This window comes from Athene noctua, chromosome 6, assembly GCF_965140245.1.
Source record: "Athene noctua chromosome 6, bAthNoc1.hap1.1, whole genome shotgun sequence".
In the NCBI taxonomy this organism is placed as follows: Eukaryota; Metazoa; Chordata; class Aves; order Strigiformes; family Strigidae; genus Athene; species Athene noctua.
The window spans coordinates 13,463,734-13,481,516 of record NC_134042.1 but is presented as its reverse complement, the minus strand read 5'-3'; the positions used below and the strand labels follow the sequence as shown (position 1 = coordinate 13,481,516).

The window sequence follows — 17,783 nt, the reverse complement described above, 5'->3', positions numbered from 1 at the left end:
CTCACTCAACTAAACACAAACAAAACCAGTTTGGAGCAAGTTTCTTCAGTCCCTTGTTGATTTAAAGAAACCCTTTCAGCTGCCGAATGGGCAGTGTTCTCCACGCACACTCTCCATTGTTTGTAATGCAGTACCAGAAGCTGGAAAAATCCCATCATCTACTGATTTTTTTCCCTTCTCTGTTAGTTAAACCCCCTGTCTGGTTGGGAATTTCTAAATGCCAATTGAGATTTCATCAATAAGGCAGCCAGTTTTCACTTCCCCATCAAAGTCCCAGCAACATCAATATCTAGAGGGAAGTAAGAGCTATAACTGCACCCTGCAGAGCATCAGTACGCACTCGGTAGGGGGGGAGTGAAATGTCTCAGTTTACTCTCTAAAAAATGCAATTTCAGAGTGATCTAAACATCTGAGTGAAAGAGTGAATTTGAATTAAGTCGTTTCAGTCAAAAGCAAGCAGGAGGGGAGAAAGGGTTAAGAGGTGGCAGAGGGAGAAACTGATTTTTCAGAAAGGGTGAGACATTTTGTGCCAGTGTTTCACAAACAAGAAGTCGGACATTCATTTTGGAGCAGTACCTTGCTTCAAAAGTGAGCTCGATGGAACTGTTTTTAAGAGAGGAAAAAAATACTCACAAATGAAATCTTTCATTCAAGCCTGCGCACACTGGGCAGTGGGAAGGGGTCGTTTCATTGAGGAAAGGAGAACACACTTCATTTCAAATCAAACCAAAATCTTTACTCCTCACCATGGTATTTTTCATTTCAGTTATTTGATCAGCTTTTTTGAGTAACTGTCCAACGAAATGCTGCCAGAGACACCAAAACAGGAGGATTTGTTTGTTTGTTTTTCACTGGAAAACCACCAGATTAAAATCCATGATCTGTTTTCTGAGAGCTCACCAGACCTTCCACCCCAGATTAGCCAAGTCAAAGTGCAGGTCATGCTTTAACCTGTAACAAGTGAGTAGCATTGCTTTAACCTCCACACCCAATACTTCATAGCAGCTAAATATCACATTACATTAAACAAGAAATTAGCTAGTTCCAATGCAGTGGACACAAATGTGCCCCATTAAACAGTTCACTAGTCCTGCTACTTTTCAGCACCAGAGAAATTGCTTAACAGAGCCTATACAAAAGTAGAATATTATGGTATTTAATGCCAGAAAATTATCTTTCTTGGTACTATGAGGATCTGTGAGTCTTCTGACCCTGATTTTAGCTGCCTGCTACACTGCCTAGTGGGATTGTTGCTCGGTGGTTCTGTTAATGGCAAAGAGGTTGTGAAGTCCTCTCCCGCAGGCTGCTCTGACCAGGTTCTGGGCACCCCAACTCTTCTCACCTTTGACAGCTGTTGAGGGTGTTCATCACCTCTGATGTTCACTGTTAGCTGGGATCCCATCACCCATGAGATGTCTGGCAGTTCTCAGTGATAGCTGTTCTGAGACTAATGGGGACAAGTTCTTCACATAATACCAGACCCGTAAATATGTAAACAGTCACAGAGGAACCTAATGGGTGCAGATGTCTTTGGGAAATTCTTATCCAGTTTTTCCTTCAGAGCACCAAGCACTTGTAAAATCTCACCCTTCATGGAAGTGAGGAAGCGGTCTTGGAGAGCTAAGTAATGAAGAGGCTGACCTGACCTTGCAAGGGAAATGAAGCTCCCTAAGCCAGGGAAGGTCCTCTTCTCCAGCTCTTGACCATCTGGATGTCTAAAGAGCACAATAGCAATCTGAATTCAACCTAGAGAGAGTTTGCGGATGTTAAAAACTCTACTAAGCCTCCAGGCTGATGGACACATTCAGAGACACAGACAGTGTGGAAAGACCTGACGAGAGCTGGGACCTGTTCTTTAAGAAGCCCAAGCCCAGATATTCCAGCAATGGATGAGACTTCTGAGCCAAGATCCAGATGCAGAATCCACTGCACCATAAAACAAGATGCTGAGCCTGAGGGAAGGGCTGGAAAGACTTTAGTGTTGTTTAACATTTTTAAGCAACTCCCAGCAGAGCACTGACGTGAAGCAACTGTGATTTGTACCAACAGAAAATTAATTTCTCAAACCCCGGTTTAAAATCACTCCATGTAAACTCCACTGGACAAAGTACTACATGAGCTTGAAAGCTATGTCTCACTGGCTATCTGACACTAAAATAATAAAAGTACTCCTTTTAGTGACAGCACAGCTTTCAGCTATTTCCCATCCAATGACTTCCTCTCACCTTGAAGAGATGGCCTCAATACCGACTCTGGAAATCATCATATGAAGAAGTTAGTGGCTGTTGTCTAATGAAAGAAATCCAAAATTAGTAAGCTAAGTCTTCATCAAAGCTTGACAAAACTCTCTCCAACATTATTTAAAATCTCTAATATTTTTCAGAAAAGAAGACTGTATCTGAAAGACTTGGTCATGTTCATTCTCTTCCTGCAGTCTACTATGAAGCCACCAACAGCAGGACACTAACAGCAAAGACTGAAGATACATAATGAGAAGGTTCTTCAGTCCAAGCAAAAAATAACACCTGTGCAAACCTAGAGATAAACTAGAAGGTCTTGCTAAGAATTGGTTATGGAAGATGAACAGCACTGAGAAAGGAAACTCCACTCCAAAAAAAACCACGCAGTGTAAGACAGGGAAGCTACCTGTGCTCCTGCTCAAGAGATACCATCCATCAGCTGGAATCCCAAAGGAGTACCCCTCTGCAAGCTCCCCAGAGCAGCTGCCTCTCTCTCAGGCAGGCAGCAGTAGTTCCAAGAGCTTCTGCCCACCACCCAGCTTCAAAGCTTTTCCATAGCAGTGCCATAGTTGGTTTGCAGGCCATTCCAAGCTACCACAGCTATTTTAGACAACATTAAACAAAACTGTTTCCAATTATATCCTGGATGGCAATATTAGCCACAACATTGTGTTCCAGAAATCTGTGCTTTTTTAAAGGTAAGTGCCATCCTTCTCCCATCATGGTGCACACACCATGAAATCATGAAGAATTACAGGCTGCAAGGACAAAACGTCACCAAATAACAGATGATACAGTAAAAGTTCCTAACGCACACAGCAAGAGCATTTGTCAAAACAGAAAAAAAAAAAAAAAGCAGTCAGGTCTTAAAAAATACACTGGTGAAATCAAGATGCCACAGATGGATGGCTCTCATCTTAAGTCATTAAAATCAAAGATAGGAGTAAACTGTGGCAAATGTCCAGCTTTGGTGCAGCAAAGGAAATTTGACAATAATTTCCAAAGGACGATGGGAATCTTAAACACGTCAAGCCACAATGTGGACAAGCCCAGCTAAAGCTAAGGGGAGTAGTCACTGCTTATATGCTCTGCTACGTACACTTTATGTAGTTGAGGTCCTACTCAGCCATCAACACTAGGGATGGGATGGAGTACAGAGAAGTTTGTGGCATTGCTAATGAGCATTCAAAGCTTGGGTTTAGAGAGAAAGCATTATGGGTTTTTTTATCATCTGTAGGCTGATGAATTGGATTACAAGCAGGGCTCACAGCTCCAGAATGCAAATTTAAATGGATTTTTTTTCCTGATTCCAAGCAAAAGTTTGGAATAAATCTTAAACCAGTGCAACAGTCTAGTTCAGGTCAAAGCAAAGAAGCCGATGCTGTTTTCAGCCCCCCCAGAGAACTTGGGATTCAAGCCCTCATCTTTGCCAGCCTTCAGCTCAGTCTCAGTCCAGGGAAACCTGGCTTTGCAGGCACCCATTAGCTGCCACAATGCTGGCAGACATTTTTACTCCTTCCTCCTGCCATGTCTGACTCTCACCAACAAGAACCCTTCTCCAGACAAGAAAATAAAATACCTTCCTCGCCAGCACGCCAACATAAATCTGCTCTAGGACATATTAGGGGACAGTGGTATTTTTTTCTGTTCAGATAATTTCTGCAAAATTAAAACTTTCCTCAGAACATTTCTATTTCCAGACCTGTGACTTAAACACCCCCCTGCCCCCCCTACCCCCCAAGCCCCAACAAACAAATAAAAAAGACACAAAAACGTTCAAAGTAAATACTTATGCAGAGTTGTTCTCTGGAGTCTGACAGACTGTAACAATAGTTCTGCTGTGGTGGGATAGATGCTATTCATCTAAACAGGGTGTTGACAGACATCCATAAAGGCCAATTTCAACGTACACTTTTACTCCTGTTACCTTAGCAGAAATGTCTAGCTCTGCTCTCTGCATCCATCACACTGGGGACAATGAAAATGACAACTGAGCTAGGATGGGAGATGATCTATTGAACAAGAAAAGTGCACTGATGCCACAAGCAGTTTCCTTCCTTCCTTCCTTCCTTCCTTCCTTCCTTCCTTCCTTCCTTCCTTCCTTCCTTCCTTCCTTCCTTCCTTCCTTTTCTTCAACTTCCCTTTCTCTGATTTGTCAGCATTCGGCTTTGCCCTCAGTCCAACCTCCGTCTGGGTCTCTCTGTCCTATGCAGCACAGCAGAAAGCTCAAGAGGAGCTAGGAAAAGAACAACAAAAGCAGCAATGGCTGGGGGCTCAGGATCTGTCATCACAGACCATCCCTCCTCTCTCTGCTTTGGGGCAGGAAAAGATTACTTGCCCCCCATGAAATCCCTATAGAAAAGTTGGTTTGTAGGCCTGCAACTCAGGGTATTGTAAGAATATCAGAGCAAATTGCAGAAGGGAAATTGGAAATTGCTAGGAGGGGCTTTAAATCAGCAATCTTATCACCCAGCACAGCTCAGAAATACAGTTAGCACCTCACCCCACCTTTTCAGCTGCCTCTGGTTCCCACTGCCCAACAGGTAGGTGAAAAGGAAGTAAAGACCTTTTTTAGCCACAGAACAGCTGAAGAGAACCCAGTAAAGAGTCCATGAGCTGCTCTATCAGATCCCAAAGAGGTTCCCAAGAGCCACAGTTACTGAGGACAGCCAAGGGAGCTGAAACGGACTTTTAGTTTCCTCCTTCCTCCAGTGAATTGGCCAAAGGCCTTGCACAGGTAAAGATAAAGTCTGGAGACAAGCAGTGGAGTTTTCAAGTCATATACACCTGAAGAAAGAGTGAAGAAACAAAACACTAATGGAAATTAAAATTACACATGTCAAAACCAAAACTTCATAGGAAAAGGCTATAAAAGAAGACCAGGAATTCTCTGCTGCAGAGACACACACTCTGTCACCCGCAACTGTTAGAAATGAGGCGGGTAGGAGCCCATCTGTACAATTCTGTACAATTCCTACATTGCTTGACTGGATTAATTTCTGACCTGTCCTTTAGGACTTATTTGCCATTTAATCTGTGGGAGACGGGGGGGGGGGGGGGGGGGGGGATAGTTTACTACTGTAAAGGATCTGTACCCACATCAGAAGATCTCTTAAAAACTACGCCTCGGATGCTATTTTTGCAAGCAGCTGCCAAACTAAAAAGGGCCATCTATAGACTCTACTGGTAGCAGAGTAATTGATGGGAAAGCAGAGGAAAGGCAAGAGACCTTCATAGAAATGACAGCAGGCCCGTCAGGAAATAGGACACACAAAGTTTCCTAAAAAGATGGCATCTAATCTGAAACAGTATTTCCTCTTTCTCTTTCCATCCTATACAAACATATTAGTAATCTAATGTGTGTAAAGGGAAAGGGAGGGTTCATGCCTGTGCTGTGAAATGCAGCAAAGGGAACAACAGTTTCCAGTTACTCCACTGACTGGATTAGAAATGGCATAGGTAGGGTCAGGACTATAGGAAAGCTTTCATATAATTTAGATTCCACCTCTGAATCTAACTTAATTCAACTCTATTAATCTCATGGAGAAGGTCATTAAAATACAAACACATTCAGGAAGATCCTCTACTATCACCAAATGACTATCACCAAATGACACTCTTAAAATGAGTCCTACACAAAGCAGTGTTTTATTTCCTTCCTATCTTCACTATAGCAAGCAACAGAGCCAGTTTCTGTTGTCCAATGAGTGGAAAAGAGAAAGTAAAAGAGAAAAAGGAAGAGAATTCTTGGTTAACGTCATGCTTCATTAAGAAATACAAAACAAAATCCAGGGACAAAAGTCATAATTTACAAAATGGAAAAGGAAAACAAAATCAATAGAGGAGGAAGTTTTATTTTAAGCTTCAAAGAGAGTATAATAAACAATGGAGAGCTTAGAAAAAAAAAAGTATATGTACAAGTATGTTATTCAACAATGTCTTGTTAAAAGAAGATTATTTGCACTAAAAAAGACCTTGTGGAATTGGTTTGATAAACTAATATTTACAGAGGAATATACAGTAGGGATGTTGGAAGCAGAATTTTTATTTGGAAGGAATATTACAGAAACTGAACACAGACCCTACAGTTTGCAAATCTTCATTACAGTTGTGTGTCTTGATATATTTTGATGAAATAAAATTTAATTTATTTTTTTCTCTAGAGGCAGTTCACCACTGCAAGTTTAGAAACCAACAAAATGAACAAAACGAAACAATCCTGCTAAAGAGCCTGATTAGGACATAAATTTTGTCATTTAACTTAGTGGGAGGAGGACTCAGGCCTACCAGACATCTTACGTGGCTATTTTTGGCCCTATGTGTTAATCTGGGAAGGAGCAGGAGAAGGGCAAGGGAGAAGATGACAAAATCTGCTGCTATTGACACACAGAAACCTTTCAGTGAGGTGAGTTTGAGTTTTAGGTGTGCAAGAAACACGATGCAGAATCAGGCTCTCTGACAGCTTCACCTAGTCAGGATGTATTTTTTTGTAGAGAGTTTTTTTACTCCGAAAGCCAACATAGGCCACATTAACAAATCCACCTTTTCTTGCTATACCCTGGGTCTATATCAATAGGTACATCTGGCACCCCTCTTGCAGAGGAGAAGCTAATCTCAGAGTCAAGTCCAATACCCTTCTCCTAGGACACAAGGCATCCTTACTACATTACACATGACAGCACACAGTCCTATCCACTGTGAGCAGATCTGGCAGCCAACAAAATCCTCCAGTGCTTGTATGAAGCAGAACGCCTTAATTCACTAAGATGGCTAACAACTTTGAATTTGGGATGTGAACGTCCCCCCACCGCTGCCTCACAGGACACTTTAGGATTGTAGCTGCAGGAACTCACATTCTTCTGCTGAGTAACCCCTGTTGCTTATTGATGACATGCAGGTGCACCCATATGCTTTTCCATGTCCGTTACCACTTAAGAAAGGGCTGAAGTACACAAGGTTTCTACACATAGCATCATCCTTGACCCCAACAGGAAGCCCCATGCCAGGAACACTTAAACATTTAGATACTTCTCTTACAACCAACTCACGACCAGCTGTGGAATTACCAAAGCAAAAAATAATACTAACATTAACAGAGTTGTTTTCCTTTCTTAAACCCCTCTTTCAGCAGAAGTATTTCACAGAGTTGCTCAAGAGCACACCTCTTTTACTGTGCAGAGAAGACATATCAATCTTACTGGGAGAAGACAGTCCTTTGAATTGGACACAAAAATCTGGTAAATAAAAAATCCAGCCACTGAGCCTGGTCTTTGCCATTTCAACATGTTTTGTTCAGCTTTGTGCCTAACACAATACAGCAAAGTAACTTTTAAGCATCTAATAGGATAATATTATCAAGGAGAAAGTAAACCAGAACAATCTTCACTTACCACATCCAATTTGCAAAAAACAAAGATACCCAGCACATGTATGAATGGCTTCTTTAAAGTAAGAGAGAGAGCAGAGTTGATCTTTATTTTCATTATTTTAAAAAAGTTTTTTCCTTAAAGTAAATATTCAGTCTTTATTTTACATTAAGTGCTTTTTAAAATTTCATGTCTTCACAAAATTGCATTTAAAATTTGAAGTAAAATGTATTTCAAACAAAAATACTGTGCAAATTCAGCACTTTTTTCTCTCTTAAATATCGAAATAAATAAAATAGTTAAGTCTTTTTTCAGTTTGTTTGTTTTTCAGTCAGTTCTACTGTAGATCAATTCCAGTTTGACCTGGGTTTATACACACGCTTAAAAGAAAGTGAAATCAAGACTTTAAAAAACTTCTTTGTATTGCACCAGCTTAGGGCATCCCCAGAACTTCTCTCAATAGTTGGCAGCTGACTTCCCACAGTCCAGGCTCCTGTGCCAGATGAAACACGGGTATGGAAGGGTCAGGGCAAGGAGAGGAGAAGTATCAAAGCATCCTGGCTTCTCTCGGCCTTCTTCTGAAATGTCTTGCTTGAAGGATGCTGGAGTCCATGAGGGCAGGGCTGACTGCAGAGGGAAAGGCAATACAAAGTAAAACTAAACAAACTCAGACAACAAAAGCAAGCATTCAGAAAAAAAACCAGCAGCAGCAGAAACCAACCTTCCAACACTGCTTGCATTCTAGTTCTTTGAAAACATAGCTCGACAGACTCAGTTTCAACTGACCGTGGGAGCCATAAGTGAATACAAAGCAAAAGGGTATGAAGGAGCATATCCAACAGAAAGGCACCAAATGCTGTCAATCTTTCCTACTGTGAACATCACTGAATAGCCTTCATCATTCAGGTTAGACAGCTGTCTCTTCACTACAGGTTAAGACTTTTGCTTATGAAATCCTGCTCTGATTACCTTGCTATATTCCTTATTATTTGTACAGAGCCACAAGTGTATGCAGCGCTGCACAAAAGACATTTTTAGAAGTCTGCACGACATGCGTAGGGTGTCAGCAAAGTGATAACTTCTGGAAATAAGTGAAAGACTGCATTTTGCATTGACTTGACTTGTCCGTGAATTGACTAAGTTACATACTGCTAAGCTCCTGAGCAGTAATAGATAGCCAATAGAATAATCTTTGTATTTCTACAAAATGCAAGTGCCTCCCCCCACATCTTTCCCACACCCCTCATATCAGTTCTGGATGACACAAAGGTTCAAAATCTTAGGAGCTGTTGGTGATGAAAAGAATAACTCAGACATATAAACTGGTGACATCCCCTTAACAGGGCAATCAGAATTTGAAATCGCAACAGCTGAGGGTTTTTTCTAAATGTTATTGCCTTCTCTGAAAATGGCAATTTAAAATTCATGGAAATACAGACAGGGACATGAACACAGTTCCAGCCCAATTTCAGTATTCTATGGTATTTATACAGGTTGGGTTTTTTTCAACCTTGGTAGATATCTGGCAACAAGAACAAAGGTTGGTAGGGTTTATTGTAACGGCTCAGTCAGCAAAAATTCAGCCTGGCTACATTCCTGTGCTGTGAGGGTTTGTCAAAACAACCCCATGCCAGCATGAACACATGCATGTGCCTCATACTTTACATATACTCATAGCTACAAATTTTACATAAATAAGAAAAAATCATGAAGAATAAGAAATGGGTGTTTATTGGAAACATCTACATATGTTGCAGCACAAACTGGGAAGATTTGGTGGTTTTATAATAAGATGACTCCCAGTGGGGTCAATACAATGTTTGCTTGAGGAATTCATTCAGTAAAACAGCTTGCCATGGGGGAAGAGGCAAATTGCATGAGGAGCCAGGCTTTGAACGCTCCAGAGTTTAATGGTATTTGAACTATAATTTTAGGGCCCATCTCAAAAGATCATGGTAAGAATTAACCAAAGAAAGGCAAAGCAGGCAGGAGAGAACACAGTGGTGCCCCGGCACAGTCCGGGCTCAGGGGCTCTCTGCGTGTAGTTCTCATTTGCTCCATGCATCAGCAGGCAGCAAACTGAGTCTCTGTCTTCAATCAAGGGTCTAAGCTGAGGTCTGTAAAATGGCAAACTGGAACTCAAAATGAATAACTAATGTAAAAGCTCAAAGGCAAAACAATGTGGGGAGGGGATTCTAATAACACATTCTGCTGAAACAAATGGCCATCTCAGAGCTTGTCTACACCATCCTAGCAAGCATATTAACAGTGAGGTTTCATTCAATAAAAGCAATAGCTAAGAAAGCCCAGTGCTAATCCTTCTGAAGCCAGTGGCAAAGTTCTTTCTGGACCCCGTTTCAGAAGACTAGGATCATCATTTATGACCTTACCACATATGTACGAAGTTATTCCAAGCCCCATTACATACACAAGAAATAAATATCCAACCCACAAAACTGGGGGGTGCCCAGGTAGAGGGAAGAGATGCAAAGTGAAGCAAGACAGATTTCAGTTCCACCCCTGTTCTGCCACGTAGCTTCCTTTATCTTTTTAACTATTATGCCAGAATCCTGTATTTTCTTAAAATTTTCACAATGTATCTTATCACGCTTGAAATTTTATATTGTTTTCATTCAAGAGCTGAGGTCTGTCCCTGCTAAAATGTCAACTAATTAAGTGCCATGAAAGGGAATATGCTAAGGACAGCGCACACTCTATGTCACTTTTCTTCCCCTTAATCAGCTGCTCAAGCAGCACATCACTTCCTTATTTCTCCTGTTCCCATCTGTGAATCAGAGTTTACAGAGGATGGCTCAGGAAATTATGTGTCCTTTCTAAGATCCTTTAGTATGGAGCACCAGAAAGGTGCCTGAGGAGACAGCTCATAGGATTAAACGCAGAAAGGTCTGAATTTAGGGCCTGAAATGAAACATCCTTTTATTCACATTTCATATCGGAGCTTATTTTGGTACATGGTTTGTGTGGGACCATATGTTTCAGGAGAATCTTTGGACATCTTGTGCTAACCTTCCTCTAATAAGAAGGACGACTGGAGGAGGACTGGAAGAGCCAGGCTTGTGATTAGTTGAAGGACTGCACCTTCAAAGATCTTCTTATGAAGCTCAGAACAGCAGGTCTCATTGAACTGCTGAAATCACTGGGGAATACAGAGCATCACATTCCTTTCCAGTTTTGAAGATGACTGTATTTTTTAGGTACAATCCGGAATTCATATTGAAAACTCTCTTTATGCCTTCCTAGTTTGGTCTGGGGCTTATGTGTCTTTGAAGACACAATTGACACCATACAGTTCCCTCATTTCTGTCCTGGCTATGCTAGTGTCAGGCTCCTCTTTTGTTGTTGGGGTTTTTTTTTTTCATTGCACTCATGAAATCTCCTCCTATGTATTTTCTTCTTCATTAACAGTGTCATCTTCCCCTCGTTCATCTGAGAGGGTCTCATGTAGCAGTCCCGTTGCTTTTTGTCTTTAACTTATGAGCTACCAACATTCTTTCTCTGTTCTCAGCTTTCACTCCAGCAGTACCTGCCCTGAGAATATTTCACTTCCATATCACCACTCCATTCAATAGTCACCATTAACACTACTTTACAACCTATCTTAAACAAGTACTCTTTTAGCTTCCATCTCTACATCTTAATTTCCTCACTATGATCGATGCCTTCCTATGGTCAGTATCACACAGCTCAGCCTGCTGGACTAAATTTGTGTTCATTATCTCAGTCTAATAAGACATCTTGAGGAATCCAAGGACTACTCTGCTCTCCATAACGATGAATTTATTTTACCTTCCTTCCTCTCTCAGGACTAGATTGAACCAGTGACCATCCATATATACGTTAATGGTATAAATAACGCTGATGGATATTTTTCTATTCTATCTGTAATAAATATCAGCTGGCAACTTTTATGCGCTGTGTGAGCTGTTGTGGCTTCCTTCTGAGGGTACTACGCTCCCCAGTTGTCACAAAGATGGGCGGTTAGGTTGCGAAAGGATTAAGACTGTATGCATTGTTATAGTAACTGCATTTGTGAAACTAAATCAAGACTTAATGAATTATGGGCATCTGATTATTGTTTGTATTCCAAAAGAGCCCAGAATGTGTTAGGCATGGTTCACAAAAGACAATGGTAAGGACTCCACTTGGAAAAAATTACATGTAGAGTATGCCTATTCTGCAGTTGATGCAGCGAGTGGAGTTCTTCAGAAAGAAGGGTAGGTTTCAGCTAGCTAGCTCAGGTGCTGCCAGGGCTGTAGTCAGCACAGCAGCACGGAGCTCAGGATGAGCTGCAATAGCATGCAAGAAGCTGGGTAAATACAGCACTTAGTAAATGCTGAGCTGTGTGCTGCCATCCCTGCACCAGTGGCCGGGTGCAGCTGGCTGGTTCCAGGTGTGTCAAGCCTACACCTCTCGGGCAGTAAAAGGTAAACAAATGAAAACTGAGCTCTCCTCAAGTCCTTCATAATTCAAGTCTTCATTAGTCCTGTGAGCCTTTCTCTGTCAAAGCATATTCTGATTGTACTTTGAGGAACACCGGGTAGAATTTAAACTCTTTTCTTAACCTTCTAATCTGTGTGACATGACTGCTACATGGATTGAAGAAGTAGATATAAGATGGGTGCAAGAAATCATGTTGTTTGTTTAGTGTGGATTTGGCACATTTCTGGGTACTTGCTCCCTTTCCATTTTCCCTGTTGTTCATATGGGCACATCAGAGTAGCAAGAGCAAGAAAAAATATTTTTTTAAAGGGAGAGAACATAATACAAATGTCAAAACATAAATGCAAGGATTGAAGGGCAGGAGTAGCAGAAGAAATTAATCTGAACTTCATTTTTAAAAAATCTGTAACATTTCAGGTTTGTGGAATTTCTTTCAGAACTGGGAACAACTCTACTTCTGGACCAGATTCTGCTCTCAGTTGCATGATAGATTTAGACAAAATCCTCTGGACTTTACTGCTATTACTCTTTGCTTACAGTAAGGTCAGTATGGAACAAGTGAAACCAGAGTCTCACACCAGGGCTTGTTCCACCCATTCTTGCTTGGGAAGTATCTTCCATCTTGACTTCTGTTGTTCTTTATCTTAATGTCTGCATTACCTATATGTGTGCATGTGTCTAAGTACATATATCTCTGATATATGTTTACCTAAATACACACACACATATATAAAATAATACAGACATGCAAATTAAATCCTAACTCTTTCAGGGATTTTGGAAAAGCAGATACCTGTATGCCTGTGCCTCACGCTTGGAAACCACCTGAACTTTAAGCTTTTAGTAAATACAGGAGAGTGGCAAAATACTACAAATTTATCTTGCATTATTTCAGAGAAAAAAGGACTGCTTGTGGAAGGAATGAATGTTTTTATCAGTTAAAATACACTTCTCATTGACAGTGCTAGGTAAAAATATCATTGATTTGACACTTGATCAATTATAATACACCAGCAGGAACAGAATAACAACAGAAAAGGATTATCAATATGGGGAAAGCTTAAACAAGGCTTTCTCGTGGCAGGTGTGCATGGCTCTGGTATGTACTGTCCTATGGTATAAACACACATTTTTTGTAATTTTGTATTTTGTAATGTTTTGTAACACCATTCTGAAGGCAGATTATTAATGTAATCTAGACACCAGTTAGCATGTATTCTGGATTTATGCCCATGTACCTAAAAGCAGAATCTGGCCACCACTTATTCCATGTCTAAAGTGAAAAATAAATTAAAAAAAAAATTAAAGGCCAGATGCTTTCCCTTTTTTTTGAAGGTTTATAGTGGGGGGAAAAAAAGTTGAAAGAGTTCTCACAGACAGTATTGTGCTAGCCCAGCAAAATAAACAGGAGAAACAGAATCCATTTGGATAGGCTTCATTCATGCATTAGAACAATGTATATCCAGTCTTCATTGCAAGGCTGAGATTCTCATTCTGGTATCAAAACCACACACCTCCAGTTTAAGGATTAGGCACTGTCCAGATAAATGTCTATTTTGCCTCTGATTTAAATGAGATCATGATTTCACCCTGTTTGGCATTATACACATCAGCAAAAACATATCCTTAGAACCTAACCTTGGCCCCGCTCCAGGGAAAATTTTGCCTGCATTAGGACAGCAAAACGTCTCCTACACACTGACACCTTTTGAATCACTTCTGACTGTACACAAGGCTGGATCCTCCTCCCACAGAACTTCCATTAGCTTCACCAGGGGTGTGAATGTGGCGCATACTCATAACACAATTTAATCCACGGGACTTACTCCTACAACAAAGCTCAGTCAAGGGTCTGTTGAAAATCCAGGGCACAGAGATTTCACAATTCAGTGAAAGACATTTCAGCTCGGACATACCTTTCAAATCCTGCTGCATGTTTCCTCCTTTCTGGGAAAGTCGCTGGGAAGGGAGTCACTCTCTTCTCCATTGCCCTTGGAACTTTAATGAGTATTGCTTTGGTTTATTTCAAGAGAAGCTATTGAAAAGCAAACAAAGTGTCTCACAAGACACTACAGAGAGAAAAAAACTGGGCGACACAGGAAAAAATGCTGTGAATTAAAATTTTAAAATGGAAAGAAAAGTATAGGTGAGGTATTTTTCCATATCATTTCTTCCATGATTCTGCTCCTCCATCTGTTTTGTCTTTGACGTCTACGACTTGCCATTCATATTCCATCCCTATGCTTGGAAATCGCTGTCCATGAAGTGAAAGGTGAAGGAAAAGAAGTAAAAAAAAAGTAGAACGGAGTAAGGAAGACATGAAGGGGTGCAGGGAGGAAGAGATCTATTGAGTGTAAAGGTATCCAAAGGAGGGATGGAAATGTGTTCCCCAAGGTCATGGTCTTCAGTGGTGCTGCTTGTATTTTCAGGCTGTTAAAGACAAGCGTAGCAGGTGTACAAGAAGAGCCAAACTCCACATGCTACAGTAAGTGCAAAATCTCAAAACGCAGAAGCCATCACATCAAGGGTTTCCTCATCCTCTGATAGAGTCTGCCCACAGTGGTTCTCTAGAAACAGTTCTATTATCAAGTAGACATCCATTGCTTTTTTGTTTTTTGTTTTTTGTTTTTCTATTTTTATTTAAAAAGTAGTTTTTCTAATAATATATAGAATATATAAATAATAATAATTAAAAAACCTATTTGGGTTTGCTTTCTGCTCTCCAACCCATCTGTATTTTTCGTGGTTTGCTGATATATATATTAAAAGACAAGAAAATCAACTCTGCTCACTATTAAAAAAAATATTAAATCCACCTTTTATGTTTCCAGAGAGAAAGAGAAGGGGGGGAGGTGGGAGAAAAACAAATTAAAATGGAAAAAATAACAGGAAAACCAAAACCTTCTGTCTCTTCAAAGTAGTTCTCAAGAGCTTTAAACACTTGTGCTTTCAGTGTACACCCCACAGGAAAAACAATAACAAAATTAAGAACCAAAAAAACCAAAAGCCCAAGGACCTAAAATTTAAAAAAGAAAAAGGTAATAATAATCCTAGTAGTAAAAAGGACAGCAAATCGCTCAGAGTTTGTGTGTCTTTTTAGTTATTTTAGCAGCCACCCTTTTTGTCTGCAGAGGGAGAGCTGCCACCACAGCCACCTCCTCGGCTCGAGAGAGGCTCTTCCGCATCATCCTCGTCAAAGCCATGAAAGGTCGAGGTGTCGCTTTCTGACGTGGAACCGAACAAGTCCTCCGTAGTGCGTGCTGGCGCTGCTTCGTCCCTCCTGCCTTCTCTTCCCAAATGAGCTGACATGTATGATGAATATATCAGCACATGGGTTAAGCAACAGGCATCATCATCATAATTTTTAAAATCATCATTATTATTAAACAATTCAGACTATCGAGCTCATAGGTGTGTGCTTGTATGTGCCCGCACACCTCAACCACATAGCTCGGTAGGACTGCAGTAAGAAAAATAAAAAGGGATCAGTTTCTTTTTCAAAGAAAAAAAAACTACGAACAACACAGGTGCCCATAGCTATGGCAGCGAAAGGGTTAATCATGTTTTCCTCTCTTCAAAAGACATTAAAATATTTCCTCATGATTACTTAGATCAAATTTAAAAGATTTTTAGACCGTATCAGTAATTAGACACCGTTAGCTCTAAGCACATGACTGTCCTTCAGACTGGCATCAACTGTCACAAATATACTGCAATAGAGATACAACCCAGCAGATAGCTCATCAACCTCAGGATTACTTTTTATCCCTGTCTTTCACCTGATCCCAAAGAGTCTCCTCTGTAGGTAAAATAAAATACATTTTGAAGACTAAGTGAAAGTAACCTAAACAAATGCTTTTATTCCAATTTCATGGCATCTCCTTCAAAAATAAAAAAAACCAAACCAAATATATACAGTTCAACAACTAAAACAACTAAGATGAGAGGTGACCTGTCTTGGGGAACCCTGAAAAGTTAAAATGGGTGTGAGTCAATCCAACTTTCAATATGGAACAGGAAATTCTCCACACAGGACATCAATAGCAGCAGCAACAACCACAACAACAACAAAAAGAAGACTCTTAAAAAGAGAAATCAGATACTGAAATCTGCGAAACTGAGGTTTGTTTTCTCCCTCAATCAAACATGTTATGTGATTAATAGTATAGGCTTCAAAATTCCCCTTCAGGAAAGGTAGAGAAAAAGATGTCTCTTGTGCCCTAGCAAAATGAAAGTGTGAGATTCTAGGGAACGGCTATTTTATTATTCAGAAACAGTAGCATGGTATTAAGCAACCGTTTGGTCCCCGCTCCAGCTACAGGAATCAGCCATATAACAAGTACACTGCATTGCTTGAGATACAAAGAATTAAATCCTGTTCACAAAAAGAAAATGGATATAACAAAATAATTGGCAGATAAACCACCTTGTAGAGATGTGATTTTACTGACTTTGTGAACAATATAATTTCCATGACCTCTCTTTCAGTATAATGAAAATGTTCTCCATTATCAAGAAAGAGAAAGATGGCAGACACCAAAGAGGCTTCATTGTACTAGTTTAGAGATTAGTGTGTGGTTGTACCTTAATCGCTTTCATCACACATGAGTCACAACATTGCATACCCCTATGAATGACCCAGGTGGGTCAGTATTTGTACAAGGATAGCATTTAATGGAACTGATTTTGCACAATTTAGGTTACATGACGATCTACTTGTTCTATCACACTAAGGAATCAAGGAAATTAATGTATTTGTGTTACATTCTGATATAATCACCATAGCAATGTTTAAATAGCAAAAAATATGGATTTGTCTCATTGTGCTGTAACAGGACAATGCTGAAATTAGTTATATTGAACTATAACAATCAAGGGGAAGGGCAATGATCTTCCAAGATGGCACCACAGACCCCACGAGCTTCCCCCTTCAGTTATTAAGAAGCAAACGCATATAGACTAAAAGGTCCATGCCCCCGACTATACAGCATTCATCAGAACACCCCTGGAGAAAGCCAAAGGGGATGCCATCTGTTGACTGGTGACCAGTCAGTATCACTTCAGAGTATCTTCAGAGGTCACAACAAGTGCAGAAGGCAATTTGTCAGTGAGACTCTAGTTCTGCGCCCACTGAACGTGGTAAGAGGCTTACTATGAATTTCAGCAGGAGCATAAAAAGGCCATTCCCTTGGCATGAGAACACTCCACATTGCATTTCAGCCATCACGCAACAGACATCTTTCAGTGACTACAGTACAGAAGGAGCAGCAGCAATACTGAATTTCAAAGTCTCTTTGGTTTTCAGATTTCCATATGATGGTCTTATCACTACTAGTATCACCACTGTTCACAAATATCACAACTGGAAACTTGGATCAAAGCTGGAATATGCAGTTCTTAAAGGTCTCTCATTCCCTCTACCACCACCACCACCTCCCATGTGAGCTATAAATAACTGCTCAGCTGGGATAAAATTTCCCAGAAAAAGAGAAAAAAAAAAGAAAAAATGAAAAAAAAAAAAAAAAAGAAAATAAGAAAACAACAGTCCAGAAATAAAGACAACTCAGAATGGGAAAGACACAATTGCCTACATTTAAAAAGAGAGAAGGGAAGAAAAAGGAGAAATAAAAACCTCTTTAAACAAAATTAATGATAGTCATCTTGTAAGAGGATAATTCTTGACAGCTACCCCCATCCCTACCCTGTAATTTCCTCC

General features: G+C 40.3%; 1 protein-coding gene across 1 annotated transcript in view; it reads right to left on the bottom strand.

The window, feature by feature from the left end:
- The window catches only part of DPF3 (double PHD fingers 3), a 154,859-nt gene that overhangs the window by 13,667 nt on the left and 123,409 nt on the right, over positions 1-17,783 (bottom strand). The gene's annotated exons all lie outside the window — the stretch shown is intronic.